Here is a 14,585-nt window from a genome sequence, read left to right as displayed (position 1 = left end):
TTATCTAGATACTGTTTACCTATATGTTTCACTGTAAACACTTGGGCTACACACACACTACCCTTCCTAAAGCCTCCTTGTTTATCTGCTATTCTACTTTCTGTCTTACTCTTAATTCTTTCAATAGTAACTCTCCCATACACTTCACCAGGTATACTCAATAGACTTATTCCCTTATAATTTTTGCATTCTCTTTTGTCCCCTTTGCCTTTATACCAAGGAACTATACACTCTCTCTGCCAATCCCTAGGCACCTTGCCCTCTTCCATTCATTTATTAAATAAAAACACTAACCACTCCAAAACTATATCCCCACCTGCTTTTAACATTTCTATCTTTATCCCATCAATCCCAGCTGCTTTACCCCCTTTCATTCTACCTAATGAGTCACGAACTTCCCCAACACTCACAACTCGTTCCCTCACCCCTACAAGATATTATTCCTCCTTGCCCTATACTCGAAATCACAGCTTGCCTATCTTCATCAACATTTAACAATTCCTCTAAATATTCCCTTTCATCTTCCTGATACCTCTAACTCTCTTGCTACTTGTACTGACACTTAGGTCACACTACACAGGCTTGCACAATATGCACATGCATATACAGGTCTCCCTCAACATTCGCGAGGGTTAGGGGATCAAGAGCCTCGCGAATGTTGAAAAATCGCGAATGTTTGGTGCCCCAATATATTGTAGGGAAATATAATACAGTACTTCTTCCTTAACTTGTTGAACCATGAACAATCATAAAATACATGAAAATGTCGTAAATTGTACTAAATACATGTTATGGTTTAATAACAGGTATGTTATTAAATGCCACTGCCTCCACTTCCTCGACCACTGCGAGTCCCTACTACCCTTCCTCCGACCCCCCCAACTGGCAGCCAGCCCTCCTACCAGTGTGGTGAGTGTTTTGTTCATTATTTACTATTAAACTACAGTATAAATAATGTAAACCCATTCATGACTGCATATTGGAATGACTATTCGGACAGGTATTGGACGGTGACATCATGTGTTGACTCTTGAACACAGCAAAGAATCAAACATTTCTGCTACTACTAATAATAATAAATTATAATAATAATAAATACGATAGAATTGAAGAAGGAAATTGTACAAAAATACAAAGGAGTGGTTGGCACATCGTCAGTGTGGCTTTGTTTATGCTGGAGTGAGCATTAGTCTCCGTGCTCTTCTAAACATTTCACAATAATTCGTTGTGTTTGGTGCTTGTAGATTGAGTGCGACTGGAGTGGTAGAGGCAGTGGTTGGGGAAGCGGTTGAGGCATTGGGTGAGGCAGCGGTTGAGGCACTGGTAGAGGCACTGGTAGAGGCAGCGGTTGAGGCACTGGTAGAGGCAGCGGTTGAGGCAATGGTATTTAATAACATGTTATAAATAATAATAATATATATTACTAATAACATGTATTATTATTGTTATTATTATTAATAACATGTATGTTATTAAATACCACTGCCTCGACCACTGCCTCAACTGCTGCCTCACCCACTGCCTCACCCAATGCCTCAACTGCTTCCCCAACCACTGCCTCTACCACTCCAGTCGCACTCAATCTACAAGCACCAAACACAATGAATTATTGTGAAATGTTTGGAAGAGCACGGAGACTAATGCTCACTCCAGCATAAACAAAGCCACACTGACGATGTGTCAACCACTCCTTCGTATTTTTGTACAATTTCTTTCTTCAAATCTATCGTATTTATTATTATAATTATTATTATTATTATTATTACTACTACTACTGTTATTATTAGCAGTAGCAGAAATGTTTGATTCTTCGCTGTGTTCAAGAGTCAACACATGATGTCACCGTACAATACCTGTCCGAATAGTCATTCCAATATGCAGTCATAAATGGGTTTACATTATTTATACTGTAGTTTAATAGCAAATAATGAACAAACAAAACACTCACCACACTGGTGGGAGGGCTGGCTGCCAGTTGGGGGTGGGGGGGGGGGTTGGAGGGAGGGTAGTAGGGACTCACAGGTGGCGGGAAACTTAAATATGATTTGGCGGCTGGGAATTTAGAGGCTGGGAATTTGGCGGTTGGTAATTCACCAATGTGTGAAGCCCGTGAAAGTTGAAAACGTGAATGTTGAGGGAGACCTGTATATACATACACACATCTAGATTTTTCTTCTTTTTTCTTAATAGTTCTTGTTCTTCTTTATTTGTCTTTTCTCCATGGGGAAGTGGAAAAGAATCTTTCCTCCATAAGCCATGCGTGTCATATGATGAGACTAAAATGCTGGGAGCAATGGGCTACTAACCACTTCTCCTGTAGAAAATACTGAAAAAGTGAAGAAAAACTCTACAAAACTTTGATGCTTGAATGTGTGTGGATGTAGTGTGGATGATAAGAAAGAGACGACTGCTAATCTTATGAAATGAAGTTAGATGTCCTAGCTCTAAGCGAAACAAACCTGAAGGGGTAGGCGAGTTTCAGTGTGGAGAAATAAATGGGAGAAAGTCAGGCGTATCCGAGTGTGTTAGAACTAAGGAAGGGGTAGCAATAATGTTGAAAGGTTCAGTTATGGAAGGAGAAGAGGAAATATAAATATATAATTTCGAGGATTATGTGGGCTAAAATAAGGGTTGGATGCAAAAAGTGGGTCATAATAAGTGTGTATGCACCTGGAGGAGAGAGAGATTTTGGGAGATGTTAAGTGAGTGTGCAGGAACTTTTGAACCAGATGAGAGTAATTGTGGTAGGGGACCTAAATGCTAAAGTAGGAGAAACATTTAACCCTTTGAGGGTTTTGGTCATACTAGTACATCTTACGCGTAGGGGTTTTTGACGTACTAGTACTCATAAATTCTAGTGGCCTCAAATCTAGTGGGAGAAAGCTGGTAGGCCTTCATATGAAAGAATGGGTCTATGTGGTCAGTGTGCACAGTCTAAAAAAAATCCTGCAGCACACAGTGCATAATGAGAAAAAAAAAACTTTGACCATTTTTTTTTAATAAATCAGCGACTTTGCATTGTATTTTCGTATGGTATTTATTGTTGTATTCTAGTTTTCTTGGTCTCATTTTATAGAATGGAAGACATATTACAGAAATTGAGATGATTTTGACTGGTTTTACAATGAAAGGTGCCTTGAAATTGAGCTCAAAGTAGCAGAAATGTTCGATTTTTACCAAACTTCAAAAGTAAACAAATCGTGCCAAGCGTGCAATACACGTCAACTGGTGAGTCTAATATTCTTTCACAAGTGCACCAATAATATTTATACCATTTTTTACACTAATGCAGTAGTCTGCATAACAGTAAATCTTATATTTTTTGTGAGAATAAAAATTCAAAGTGGAAAGCAAAAGAATGTAAGAGGGGCCTTGAGACGTGACTAATGACTAGAGGAAATGTCATTTTAGTGCCAGGAATGTCTTTCTTGTTTATTCTGGATCCTATTTGGAAATTGGCATCTTTTGAAATTTGTGTGAAATTGGCAAAATTGCTAAATTCTGACCACTGTACTGCATAGTTGAATTTATAAATGGGTGGTTTCTTGCACCCATTCGATAGAAAAAATGGAGTTCTAGCGAAATATTCATGTTTTTTGTCGACTAGTACAGTGAAATTGGCCGAAAATGGGGCTCAAAGTGGGCAAAATCGCCGATGCGTAAACATCGCCGAGACCGCTAACTTTGCGAGAGCATAATTCCGTAAGTTTTCTATCAAATTTCAAACTTTTGGTGTCTTTATGATCGGGAAAAGATTCTCTATCTTTTCATAAGAAAAAATAATTTTTTTTTTTTTTAAATTTGGCCGACCCTGAGAACGAGTTTCGGAGAGGGCCTGTCGACCCTCAAAGGGTTAAAGAGGGTGTGGTGGGCAAGTTTGGGGTGCAAGGAGTAAATGATAATGGGAGCCCTTTGGCTGAACTTTGTATAGAAAGGGGTTTGGTTATAGGTAATACATATTTTAAGAAAAAAGAGCATAAATAAGTATACAAGATATGATGCAGGGTGTAATGACAGTAGTTTGTTGACTACATATTGATAGATAAAAGACTTGGGTAGACTTCAAGATGTACTTGTTTATAGAGGGGCCACAGATATATCAGATCACTTTTTAGTTGTAGCTAGAGTGAGAGTAAAACGTAGACAGGATGCAGTACAAGGAAAATTGAAGTAGCAGGTAATTATTATTATAATCAAAAAGAAGCGCTAAGCCACAAGGGCTATACAGCGCTGCAGGGTAGGGAAGGAAGTGAGGGTATTGGATGGCAGAAGGGAGGAGGGATGATCAGTAGGTTACAGAAAACAGCAGGGCAGGGGATAGTACGGGGGTAGAGGGTAGCAAGAGATTGAAGTAGAAAGGGCTGAAGGTATCAGAATTTGTGAAATAAGTCAGTTGTTGTCAAAAAGTCAATGAGAGAGTCTGGATGAAAGGTGGGTCCATCAGCGAGAAGGGAAGGTAAAGAGAGAGCAGCAGAGCGAAGACGACGACGGAGGTAAATTCTGCGTGCTCGTTGATAAAGTGGGCAGTCCAACAGAATGTGGCTGACTGATAATGGAACTTGGCAATTCTCAGAGGAGCAGGGCGCCTCTCCATGAGATATCCACGAGTAAGACGAGTATGGCCAATGCGAAGATGGGAGAGAGTAGTCTCCCAACCTCGACACTGGTGATAAGAAGACGGCCAGTAACCTATACTCGGTTTAATAGATTGAAGTTTGTTGCTGAGCATAGTAGACCAACGTTGTTGCCAACGGGTGTGAAGTTGGGAAGATATTGCAGCAAAATAGTCCGTAAATGGAATACCTCTACATGAAACTGGTAGGTCATGTACTGCTGACCGCGCAGCAGTGTCTGCCTGTTCATTGCCCTGTACGTCAACATGACCAGGGACCCAACAAAAAACAATATCTTTATGCTTGGTAAAGATGCGGCGTAGCCAAAGTTGGATACAGAGGACTAAGGGGTGAGGTGTATCAAATTTCTGTATAGCCTGTAAAGCACTAAGGGAGTCTGAGACAACCACAAATGATGACACAGGCATAGATGCAATACGGATAAGTGCTGTAAGGATGGCATACAATTCAGCAGTAAAAATACTAGCCGAAGATAGTAAATGCCCTTGTACAACGCTGTCCGGAAACACTGCTGCGAATCCTACGCCGTCAGAAGACTTAGAGCCATCTGTGTACACAGCAATGGCATGAGAAAGAGAGTGAAAGTGGTCAAGAAAAAGAGAGCGGGAAGCGACCGTAGACAGTTGGGCTTTCGAAGCAAGGGAGAGAGAAAGAACAGACTCGAACAGCTGGAACTTCCCAGGGGGGTAGGGAAAAGTGAGATGCTACATGTGCATAGAAAGGTGGTAATTGAAGAGAAGACAAGAGCGAATGAAGGTGAAGAGAGAAGGGACGGAGTAAACAGGGGCGGCGAACAAATAAAGAATGTCTACTAATATCAGTGACCATTCTATAAATGGAAGGATTGCGGAGATCATGAGAGCGTACATAGTAGCGAAGGCAATGGGCATCACGGCAATCGGATAAGGATGGAACGTTCGCTTCTGCATAGAGGCTCTCGACAGGGGAAGAGCGAAAAGCACCAAGGCATAAACGTAATCCTTGGTGATGAATGGGGTTAAGGCTAGAGAGAGTAGTAGGAGATGCCGCTGAATAGATCTGGTCACCATAATCAAGTTTCGATAAAATAAGGGTGGAATGTAGGCGAAGGAGGGTTCGACGATCAGCTCCCCATGAAAGATGAGCAAGGGTTTTAAGAAGGTTCAGCCGGCTGTGACAAGTTGCCTTCAGAGAGGTAATGTGAGGTTTCCAGGATAACCTACGATCAAAGAGGAGGCCCAGAAACTTGACTATCACGTTCAGGGATACGGGAGCCATAGAGGTACAAAGGATGATCGGAGATGACAGAGCGTCTAGTGAAAGTAATTTGGTGGGTTTTAGTGCTGGAAAATTTAAACCCACGTGTGGTGGCCCAATTGGAAACACGGTCGACTGCATGCTGGAGAGAAACTGTAATAAGGTGACAGTCAGCGCCTGCACAGGCAATAGCGAAGTCATCAACATAGAGTGATGACCAAATATTTGATGGAAGACTAGAGGCCAAATCATTAATAGCAAAGAGAAAAAGTGTTGTGCTCAGAACACATCCCTGGGGGACACCTTCAGCTTGGATAAAGTCCGGGGAGAGCACATTATTAACCCGAACACGGAAATGCCTGTCAGTTAAAAAGTTCTTAAGGAAGGATGGTAGATTGCCTCGAAGGCCTAAGGAGTGGGCTTGGGCTAAAATATTATACCTCCAAGTTGTGTCATATGCCTTCTCAAGGTCAAAAAATATGGCAATAACTGAGTGGTTATTCGCAAAGGCATTACGAACATACGTATCCAAGCGTAGTAAGGGGTCTATGGTAGAACGTCCCTTACGAAAGCCATATTGACGAGTGGAGAGACTGTTGTGTGTCTCTAAATACCACACTAAACGTCTATTTACTAGGCGTTCCATCACTTTGCAAACTGCACTGGTAAGAGCAATGGGACGATAGTGGGAGGTTTCACGTCCCGTAGTGCCTGGTTTGCGGAAAGGGAGAACAATGGCGGATTTCCAGAGCTGTGGAAGAACTCCTTGTGACCAAATAAGATTGTAAAGGCATAATAGGACTGCAAGGGCTGACTGATGTAAATGTTGTAGCATACGAATATGAATGTCGTCGGGCCCAGCTGCCGATGATCGGCAAGCTGAGAGTGTTGCCTCCAGTTCTTGAAGTGTAAAGGGCACATTATACTGTTCTTCTCTGAGAGAAGAAAAGTCCAAGGGTGCTAACTCTCTGGCAGATTTTGAGGAAAGAAATGAGGGGCATAGATGGAGTCCCCGAGAAATACGCACCAGATGATTGCCAATTTCATTGGCAACATCTAGTGGGTTTGCTATATCAACACCGGCAACCCGCAGAACAGGAGCCGGGTCAAGAGAATATTTACCACTCAGTTTTCGTACTTTTTTCCAGACTGCACTCATAGAGGAAGCAGAGGTGATGGTGGAGACAATCTCGCCAGCAAGTGTGTTTAGCGTCACGGATGACATGGCGAGCGATCGCACGCTTCTGCTTAAAATCAAGAAGTCTCTCTGTGGTTCTATTGTACCGGTACCTGCCCCATGCAGCGCGTTTCAAACGTACTGCACGAGCACAAGCAGGAGACCACCAGGGCACGCATTTCTGAGAATGCCTGCCCGAAGTTTGGGGTATAGAATGAGAAGCTGCAGTTAAAACGGAGGACGAGAAGAGGTGTAAAAGCTCATCGATGGAGGACGAAGGAACCTCTCTAAAAACAGTTAGGTGTGAGTAAAGGTTCCAATTTGCCTGATCAAATTGCCAGCGTGGGATGCGAAGAGGTGGTGAATATGAAGGGGAAGTAAGAATGATTGGGAAATGATCGCTGTCATTTAAGTCCGGAAGAACAGACCAAGTGAAGTCTAATGCGGCGGAGGAAGAGCAGACTGAGAGATCGATGCAAGAGAGAGTGTGAGTCCGAGGATCAAAATGGGTGGGAGTACCTGTATTTAAAACATGGAGGGGGTGGGTGGCAAGAAAAGCCTCTAACTGAATGCCACGGGAATCACAGTGAGACCCCCCCCCCAGAGGAAATGGTGGGCATTAAAATCACCAAGTAACAGAATCGGTGGTGGTAATGACAAAACAAGAAAGGCAATATCCGGAATAGATAATGCCCGAGAAGGAGAGAGATATAAAGAACAGAGCGTATACCACCTATGCAAGTAGATACGGGCTGCTGTGTAATGCAGCGAAGTACGAACAAATAGCTGATGGTACGGAACATCAGTGCGTAGAAGAAGGGCACTTTCATTAAAGGTCCCATCAGGAAAAGGATCTGAAGAATACAATAAATTATAGCCTGAGATGGGAGAGAGAACAGCAGAGTGTAATTTTGGTTCCTGTAAGCAAACACCAACAGGGGAAAACTGGGAGAGTAACATCTGAAGCTCACCCCGATTACCCCTGAGGCCGCTTATATTCCACTGTAAATAGGCCATGATTGGCAATGATAAAGATACCTGAAATCCGCAGGTAAGGGTTCCTACGGACTAGAGGGGTTAGAAAAGTCCACATGCAGAGGCAGTGGAAAACGTTCAAGCAGCAAAGGAACGGTGCGCTGTGAAGAAAGGAGTTGCGCAGATGGAGTGGAGGAGAGAGAAGGAGCGGAGGGTGGATCAGTGTCCATTGATGGTTTGGTCTCTGCAATATATTCAGAGATTGCTTCAAATGTTTCAGAATTCAGAGACGTCGTATGGGAGACAATATTGGAAATGGTAGGGGGAGGATGAGTAAAGATTGGAACTGTAATGGACTGTACCAAGGTAGGGGGGGGGGGCAAAAGGGTGGAGGGAACTGGAGAAGCGTGGAAGGGGACAGAAGAGGCAGAAACCTGGGAGGTGGCAGAAGAGGAAGAAACTTGGGAGGGAACAGGGGAGGAAGGTACAGTACAAGGAGGGTGAACCTCTACACTTGTAACAGAGCCAGTGAGAGGGGGAGAACCAGGTACAGAGACAGGGAAGGGAAAATGAGGAGGTGGAAGATGGGTAGGAGGTGTTAACGGACCTTTTTTTGACTCTTGAGAAGTAGAGGGACGATTGGGAGGAGGTGTCATACGAGATCTCGTCACTACTGAGGCTTGTGAGAGAGAACACGAAGAAGCGAGATCAGACTGAGACGTTGAAGTAGGGACGTCTGAGCCGAGGACAGCAAAAGAATTAGCTACAGGAGTGACTATGGGAGAGGTAACCACAGAGGTGGGTGCAGAAGATGGGATACCAGAAGTGGGGGGGATGTTTTGAAACACGGGAATAAGAAACACGAGGTAGTCTCCCTTGGAGGCGGAGATGAGAAACTGCCATGGCATAAGGGAGACCTTCTGCCTCTTTGAGGTAACGGATTTCCCGCTCGTTTAAGTAGACTTGACAACGGCGAGAGTACGAAGGGTGAGCCTCATGACAATTAAGGCAAGAGGGAGGTCGATTGCAAGACGTATTAGAATGGTCATCGGCACCACAGACTGGGCATTCGGCGATAGATCTGCAATATTTCGCTGGATGGCCAAATCGCCAGCAATTTCTACACTGTTGCAGTGTAGGGATCACCTTTCGAACTTGTAACCGATGTCCTGCTACATAAACTGAGGATGGGAGTTCACGGCTGTCAAAAGTTAAACGAGCCACATTGCTAGGGTATCGTCTCCGCCCGCGGGCAGGAAGAACGTAAGTGTCTACCTTGAGGATTGGGAGATCTTGGAGTTCCAGCTGTTCAAGAATGTCAGTGCCACATGTCTGGAAATTTTGTTGAACTATGGTATCGGGCAGAATGACGGTACCACTACAAGAATTGAGGGAATGATGCTTTTCAATAGTTACAGGAACAGTATCGATATGGGAAAGACGAGAAAGCTCATGAGCCTGGGTAGCATTTTGTAAAGTGACGATGCGCGTACCGCTCTTAAGAGAATGAAAAGAAATATCTTTACCAACATAGTGTAGGAGTGCCTTGCCAATACTGTGGTCAGAAAGATAGGCAGTAGAGGAAGTCGGTTGTAAAGTGAAGAATTTAGTCCATTGTGCAGTCTGAAACTGAGCGTGGAAAGGTAGTGAAGGACGTGTCAATCTTTTCTGAGAAGAACGAGAAGGTGGAGAAGTATCATCAGCAGGTAATTGTCGTTGGCGTTTAGGCGTGGGACCAGAGTTGGTCCGACGTGGAACGGGCCGGCGATTCGAAAATTGCCGCACCGTAGAGGGAGAGGCCGGAAGCATAGTCAGAGGAGAGCGAAGGTCAGATAAATCGAAGGAGTCAGTCGAGGCCTCAGTACCTGAAGCGGGTGAGGAAACAGCACCGGCAAGAGGTACAGAGGCATGAGGAGTGTCCGAAGAGTGGTCCAAAGATGAGGCGGGGTCAGAACAGGATGCGGTATCAAGAAGGGGCCTGGGGGTAGCAGGTTCATGGACTAGGGCTGCCATGGTTAGGTTACTTCTTTCTTTTTGTTTTTAAGAAAAAAAAAAAAAGAAAGAAAAGAAAATAAAAATAAAAAAAAAGAATAAAAAAAGGGGGGACCGGGGAGGGATAGTTCCTAGGAGGAATGAAAGGGCCAGAAATCTCCCTCCGCGCCCAAGAGGACCTCAGCACCGCAAGTAGTGCAGATGCAGCATGGAACCCGTGCCATACCCTACCCATCATGCCAGTAAACCGGCAATCCGGGATAGCAACCTCACATCTGCCGAGCTACCTCGGTGGACAAGAGAGAGGGCGGCCAGCAATCCGCCACAAAGCATACCTCCTTCGGCCACCACCCCCGGAATCCGAAAGGTGGCTTCCAGAGATACACCCGTCGCCCGAGAGACACCCAAAGCCACCCTCCGGGATATTGGAGAGGGATCAGGACATCCCCAGGCAATCCAGATTCCACGGCAAACTACGCCACTGCCAAGAACCTCAACGGAATGGGATGGACCCCGGTACCCTTTCCCCTACCTAGGAACTAGCGTGCCTGTGGGAAAAAAAAAAAAAAAAACCAAAGGCCAAAAAGGAAGGGCAAAAGGGAGGGGTGGGGAGGAAGAGGAGGAGGAAAGGAAAAAGGGGAGGATGGGATAGGGAACGGGGGATTGGGGGGTAATTAGGTTCGGTCTGAGGAAGTAGACCGACAGGTCTAATTCCTCAGACCAAGAGCCTCTTCACCACGCCAAGGAGCCCCCCTTGAAGAGGAGTAGCAGGTAAGAAAGAGGTGAAGGTTTATAAGCTAAAGGTGACAGTGCAATTAGGGTAAGATATAAACAACTATTTGAGGATAGATGGGCTATTGAGAGTATAGGCAATGAGGTTTAAGATGTATGGGATAGGGTTAAGAATGTAGTGTTAGTGTTCAGTGGAAGTTTGTGGTTACAGGAATGTGAGTGCAAGAGGGAAGAAGAGCAATTGGTGGAATGATGTAACGAAAATAGTGAGATAGAAAAAGTTAGCATATGAGAGGTTTTTACAAAGTAGAAGTGATGCAAGAAGGGAAGAGTATATGGAGAGGAAAAGAGAGGTTGAGAGAGTGGTGAAGCAATATAAAAAAGAGAGCAAATGAGAGAGTAGGTGAGATGTTATCAACAAATTTTGTTGAAAATAAGAAAAAGTTTTGGAGTGAGATTAGTAAGTTGATGAAGCCTAGGGAATGAATAGATATGATTGTTAAAAATATTAGAGGAGAGTTATGAAAGGGAGAGTAAGAAATGAAACTTCAGGAAAAGGAGTATGGCATGAATAAAGCACCAGTCTTCCCACTCAAACTGCCAACAGGAGCAACAAAGGAGTCAGAAGAAAGAAAAGTAAGAAAAGGGAAATGATCCATCAAGACCAGTCAAAGTTCAGCACTACAAAAGAGCATATAGAAAGACTGCAGCAAATAGTAGTGACATTACTTAAAAGGGAAAGGGAGAAAAGCCAGACAAGCTTCTAACTCGGGTTCTTAACCGTGGGTATCCATACCCCTTGAGGGTATGGGAACTAAATAATGGGGGTATGGGACTCGATTTCTGAAGTCTTAAAAAAAAAGTTTAGATCAGAATAAACTATCACTGTTATCAATGAGGATTGAGGCAATGAGGCAACTTAAACTAAGCCATTGACATCTTTTGAAGTCATACTGGTACCTAATAGGACTGGTGGTGGTGGTGATTTTTTGAACAATCTGGCAAAAGGGGTATAGGGACATGTTGGGAAATCCACTGGGGTCTATAACTGTATAAAGGTGAAGAACCCCTTGTGAGTCTAATTGGTCCCTACAAGTCACTGAGAGAACCTCCCTAGAGGAAATGATGATCATTAAAATCACTTAATAATAGGAAGGGCAGTGACAAGAATAGATAATAACTGAGAAGGGGAAAATGACAGAGCAAATTGTGCACCACTTGTCCAAATATACAATGGCTGCAGTATAACGAAGCAGTTTGAATGGAAAGCCAAAAGTATGGAATGTCACTGCACACTCTTGTTAAATGTATCAGGAGGAGAAGGATCAAGTGATTGTAATAAAACATAGCCAGAGATAAGAAGGCTAATGGTGGAATGTAACATGACTTCTTGTAAACATGCACAAATGAGAAATCGGAAGAGCAACACTTGAAATTCTTCCAATTTTCCCTGTATCCTCTATTCCACTATAATAAAGCCATTATCAGAAAAAAGTAAGAGTGGCAACAGAAAGTAGGCAGGGGATTATGGGCTAGGGTAGTCAGTAAAGTCAGTGTGTGTGGTGGTAGTGGGAATGTGTGGGTAGACCTAAAAGAAAAACTTTGATCAGCAGGTGTAAGTATGTGAAGGGGAGGGTAAAGGGGGGCAGATCGAAGTATTACAGGTTTGGTCTCCTCACTAAAAACCGATATGACCTCAGGAGTTCCTGAAGACAAGGTAGCAGCAGGAAGTGTGATACAAAAGGTGGAAGAGGAAGAGGGAGCAGAGGGCGGAGACACATTGGCAGCCGTCTGAAGTGGAGACAAGGAGAGGATAGGATGTCTTAGGTGGAAGGAATCAGATTGAGATGGGGAGGAGTGGCAATATGTGGGAGCGGATGGCCATCCACTACTGTTACAGATGCAGGATTCTAGGGGAAAGACAGAGGTAGGGAAAGTTATGCATGGAGGAACAAGAGGTTGAAAGAGAGTTCTGGGCCTTTGAGGAAGAGATGAAGGCCCACTTGGGAAAGGCTGCATGGGAGGAGAAACATGGGAAACAGAAAAAGTTGAGTAGTGTAAATGAGAGAAGTAGGAATGTCAAAGCCAAGGACTGCAAAGGATTGGACACAGGCGACTGTGGATGAGGGTACTAAAGGGGTCTGAGGGCACCAAGCTGCTCAGGAGTAGATTAATGGTATCTTAGTATAGAAAACATCTTCAATAACTTTTTTGCCTGACCACTAGCTAAAAGTGAGACAGGATGGATTTGAGAGGAACCTGCTCTCATGATTGCATTCTTCTACCAGTGGGCTCTGCCTCTCCTGTTATTAAGATTATTTGTGCTTCATCTTTGACAGTATATAAGTCTCCATACTGTTGCTTCAGCTTCACATTGTTCCAGATTATGGAGCAGAACTCTTCTCCAGGTTGAGGGGCTAACCACCTCAAAACTACATGTTAACGAGTGATGGACTGATTAAATCGTCTTTACATTTCTACTGCTTCTGCTGCCTCATCTGTACCCAACTGAAGAAGCTTATTGTGTGGGTGAAATATTTCAGAATGTCTTACTTATCATCCGCTCGGGAGTAGGAGAGCCAGGGAAGTCTTCCTTGGAGACAATTGAGTAAGCTATCATGTATGAAAGGCTCTTCCTTTCCTTGAGACAACGGATTTCACGTTTATCAAGTAAAGAGGACATTGGTGGGAATACAGAGGGCAAGTGTCACCAGTTAAGCGAAGGGAAGGAAAAGCAGGCCACAGGATGGATAATGATCTACTGCACTGTTGACTGGGTATTCCACTGGTGATCTACAATACTTGGATGAGTGGCCAAAGTACTAGCAATTTCTGCATAGTTGAGGGATAGGGAGCAACTCCTGCACCTGTAATACACACAGAAACTGGAAGCTCCCAGCATTCATAAGGTTAGCTTAGCAGTATTGCTAGGATAATGTCTCCAACCCCAGGCAGGAAGGACACATTTCCATTTTGGTGAGGTTTTGAAGCTCAAGTTACTCCTGAATATCCATGCTGCAGTGCATAAATTCTTGATAGACAATAGTATAAGGGATGAGGACAGTACAGCAGTTAGAACTGAGAAAGGAATGTCTGTATTGTGACGGGTGTCATCAATACAGTGGGGGAGGAAAAGACCATCAGCTTGCTGAGCAACAATGCTTGTCACACTCTTGTCCTACATACTTCATAAAGGCCTTGCTAATGCCATGCCATGGTCAGCGAGGTAACCAGTAGGTGCTGTTGGTTGAAAGGAATTTTGCCCATGAATGTCACTGAAAAACAGCTTGGAGGGAAACAGGTTTCCAGGAAGCATGTTTCTTAGGGTTGCATCAGCTTTGTTAAATATGGTCGAGGGCATGTGGATGATGGCTTCAAGCCAATCAGTCCTGTAACATGGGACCGATTCAAAAACTGACGTGCCATCATAGGAAAAGCTGGATGGGGGACAGCTCTGAACTGAAACAAAAGAGTGTATATCTGCCTCTGCCTTTTCATGTCATGTAGTGCTGTTGTTGCATGGAAACCACTCCCTACTCAGCCCTTCATGCCATTAAACTAGCATTCCAGAATGCCATCTCCTATATCAACTTAGCCAACAAAAGAGATGGTCAACTGGAAACCTGCAAGTCATACTTCTTTGGACACCACCACCACCTGAAACTAACAGGCAGCCTCTTGGAATACTCACCTTACCCAAGTACACACGAGGCCAGGCAGCTCAGCATGTCCCGGATAATCTGATTGCCATTGCAAACATCCAACTGCTAACCACTGCTGCTGCTGGCAACTGCCGCTGCCACCACCACTAGCGAGGTCAAAGGAATGGGATGGAGAAT

This window comes from Cherax quadricarinatus, chromosome 3 (assembly GCF_038502225.1).
Source record: "Cherax quadricarinatus isolate ZL_2023a chromosome 3, ASM3850222v1, whole genome shotgun sequence".
NCBI lineage: Eukaryota > Metazoa > Arthropoda > Malacostraca > Decapoda > Parastacidae > Cherax > Cherax quadricarinatus.
This window is presented reverse-complemented; position numbering follows the sequence as displayed.